The following is a 4,085-nucleotide window of genomic DNA, read 5'->3' as shown; positions in this document are numbered from 1 at the left end:
TGGAGAAGCTCATAGCCAGCCTGGCTGGAGGGGGATGAATTATAAATGCTTCTCTAATTACTGGGGCCAATCTTCCTTAATATTCTTCGGGAAGGCACAAACTAGACCTGGTTCTTCTTAGATTCTGTCTCAGATTCCTTCCTGCCTATCACTGGACTAGATGACCTGTGAAGTTCTCCCCAGCTATCAATTCTATGTCATTTCACTTCTCTGAACCTGTTTCCTAATCTGTAAAATAAAGAGGCTGGGATAGATGGCCTCTGAGGTCTCTGCTAACACTAAGTCTAAGATTCTAAGATGCATCTCTTTTCAAAGACTTTGCTGTGAACAGCAGCACAATCTCTTCGAAATGGTAAGTCTTTGAATAACATTTAGATAAGCCTATTTTATTCCCTGGCACAGTTGAATGAATGGAGGCTCTGGAGTCCTAGAAAATGAACTCAAATCCTAATTCTTCAATTATCCTCCTGAGTGACCTTGGGCACATTATTTTAGTTCCCTAGGCCTCAGTTTCTCCACAAGTAAAAGGATCAGTTGGGCTACAGCTAAATGACCTCTATGTTCCCTTCCAGCTTAGATCTTTATTCCTATTGATTACCAATTCTGCTATTCAATACTTGTGTTCTTCTGTAACTTGTCTAGACTGAGGATAATAGTACCATAGAATACTCCGTTAACCTTAGAGGCCTGACAGGGTTATTATATCACTTCCCCTAAATGACCTAACTTATAAGAAGACTATAACTAAGATGGGGCATGTGTAGTTTTTCCCCATTTGACAAAATTTAGGGAGTGCCAAAATAGCCAATCTTAGCACCCAGTTAGCATAATACTAACAATAATATTAAATAATGACATATGAACAGTGGAGAGGAGTCTCTTTTTGGCCTCACCTGGCTTCCTCAGCCTCACATTCTGTGAAGATTTCCCCTGCTGCCAAAATTTCTTTAATGGCTCTGTTAGAGAGTAACAAACGTTCTAAATGCCTCTGACTCCCTAGATGCTCACATGGACATAGGGATGTACTAAGGAGCCACAGAAAGAAACAGGAACAGCAAGCTTCACCTTTGTTCCCTGGTAGCCTCCAGGTCCAAAATGGACAACACCAGGGCAGACGGACATCAAAATGCACAGACTTACCTACAGCAAGAGAAACTACCGAGAAGTCACAGTAGCTGGAGCCCCCACTGCTAAATGACTATTGACATCATCTCACAAACCTTGTGTTCCTGGGCCACATGCCAGAAGATTGTGGCCTGCTGGGTTTGAATGCTTGGGGGTGGCAAGAAGTTGGTAGGGAGGGCAGGAACCATTATTCTATTTCCGCTCAATAAACAAAGGTTTAATGAGCTGAGTTAGAGAGACTCTGGTAGCCCCCAGAGGTGAATTTAGGTTGACAAAGAAAGGAGCTTGAAAGAAAGTTTGCATTTTTGTTATCTGCACATGGCTTAAGCGAGGAAGTACATAGTTTAACCTGGGTTAAACACAACAAACAGGTAATGAGAGAAAGATAGGATGATAGGTCTTAGAGTTGAAAGTAAGGAACCTTCTTTGAACACAATGGATAATGGAGTCCAACAGATGAAATGAAAACAATATGGTTGTGTAGCAGGTAGAGAAGATTAAAAAAAAATTGATAGCACCAATTAGGATTGATTGATAGAGAAAGAGTCCAGGAAGGGGGAAAACACATACACATACATACATTCATACACCCCCCCCCCACACACAGACAGGAGTGTAGGAAAGAGACGGCCCATCCCCTATACCAAGTTATTATCTCTCCTGACAAAAAAAGAATTGTCAGGAATTTGGGACAGTGTAGATGAAGGAAGCAAAGAACATTCAGGAGATAAAGAATTTTTTCAAGTAGCTGAGATGATAGTGGAAAAGCAGGGAGAATTGAATTTAGGAGAAAATTATCTCATGTTCAGCTTTACAATTCACAAGCACCAATGGGTTACTTAAGCTTTCCTATGGTTTACATGTCTCCTGGCTTTTGAATGGGTTTTTCCAATTACTTTTTCTCAGAAATAATAATAGCTTTTTGTTGTTGTTTTCTTGATGCAATCTTGTCTTCCCCTCAGAAAACAGCCTGTGTTCCTCCAGGTCCATTTAAATGCCCTGTTCCAACTATGTGTGCAATTACACTAAATTTTTTTTATTATCTGTAAATTCCATTAGAGAGTTTTACATTCCTATTTTGGAGTCATCAATATGAAGAGAGGGAAATAAGACCAGTTCTGCCCAGTAGTCCCTTACTAGGCAGCTCTACAGACATACTGTCATTCGTCATCATGCTTTTGTTTATGAGCTCGAAGAAAATTTCTACCCAAATGACTCAGTTCTTAACTAAATGAATGCGAATTAATTCTGAGCATAAATTTTAATGAGAACAGCGCTTCAGATGCCCTTGTATATTCGAAATGCACAACATATATTTCCAGCAGCAAGGACTGGGGAGCTTGTACTCAGGAAAGCTCAATTCTTTCTTTTTGCTGCTGAGATTTGGGCATTGTTATTTGATTTGCATATTGGTATTGCCAGAAGGGACCAGAACCGCAATTCCAAGGAGCATTAGGCTCCTCCCTCCCCCCTTCTACAACCACTGACTCCATCACTCATTCTCTTTGTTCACAAGTTGTTTTTTTTTAAATTTCCCCAGTATCCAGGTTGTACTAGCAAAACATGCAAAACCAAGCCATTATGTGTGATTGTTCAAGACGACATTATCCTTGGGATGGTGATAGATTTCCTCTCCATGTTTGCTCCATTGGTTTATTAACTCTGGGTGTCAGGCTTAAAAGATTATCATTTCTGGGGCCACTCAATTCATTTTTTTTCTAAGACTGACATCACATTTCAATTTTTTTTTTCAATCTTCTCCTCTATTCCCAGTTCACTTGCCATGTCAGAAACAATTATAAGTACTTCACTAAGTAGGCAAACCAATCCTCCTTAATATTCTTGGGTATGTGTCAACTGGATCTGATTCTTCTTTTTCTTCTTTCCTTTCTCTGTTTTCTCCCAGCCTGAGTGTTGTATCTATCATCAGGATAATCTCAAGAAAACACTGGCTAAGGATCACCTCCTGCACATACTAGTATTGTGGTTCAAGGGGTCAAGACGTTTCTCAACAACAAAATTTCCTCAAATTAAAAAAAAAAAACAAGCCTTGCTCAAAAATGTCCTTTTTATTTCACTCTTTTTAAAGTCATATGAGATAAACAAAATCTTAGGTCCCCATTCCCCCTTTTTAGCACCTGTTATTTTAAAATCAATTTTCTAAGTAGAAGGCCAAAAAATTCACATCCCTAAAACCTTTTCAGGATTTCTTTTTCTCTTACTGTCTATGCTTGAGACAAGTTCTTTTTTATTATCATCAGAAACAGTAAACTGATTTTGTGTCCAAGGAGCATAATTGTTCCTATATTTCTATTGTAAGTGAAGTACTTTTGTAACTGCTAATGCCCTCTCTCTCCCTAACCAACCCTGCATTTATTCTGCTTATATTTGTTCTGTATATGAATGAATGAATGAAAGAAGAAGCATTTTAGCATTTAACATGAGCAAAATGATGTGCTAATATATGCACATCCCACCTCTCCCTACAGAAACTATAGACTGAAATGGATGCTTCCCCTTTTTTTGGGTGGGAAATGGGGTGCTATCATTCCAACTGGAAACTGCTGGCCTCAAGGGAAAGCCACAAAATGATCTGTAGCTTAGAAGAATCACTTAAGAGATCAGTCTGGAGCACAGAGAGTTTAAGTGAGTTACTCATAGTCACACAGATCCAGGACTGGAACCAAAGACTTTGGCTTCAGGGTCAGCTCTCTAAAGACAAAAGCACATCGCTTGTTAGTCTCTTATTTGCTCTCCTCTCTCCTCTCCATTTCTCTCTTCTCTTTCTTAGCTCTTAACAGGCAGATAGTTTTATTTTTATATACATAGTAGGCTCTTAGTAAATGCTTGTTGATTTATTATCTGATATAGTAAAATCCCTACTTAAAAAAAACACTTTATCAATCATGTACTTATTTGCCCTTGGATCGGATAAAGTCCCCTTTCTCTCACTGTTAGAA

The sequence above is a fragment of the Petaurus breviceps genome, unplaced genomic scaffold (assembly GCF_028583685.1).
Source record: "Petaurus breviceps papuanus isolate PSGF00001 unplaced genomic scaffold, PetGlider_PUasm1.0 225, whole genome shotgun sequence".
NCBI classification, from domain to species: domain Eukaryota; kingdom Metazoa; phylum Chordata; class Mammalia; order Diprotodontia; family Petauridae; genus Petaurus; species Petaurus breviceps.
This window is presented reverse-complemented; position numbering follows the sequence as displayed.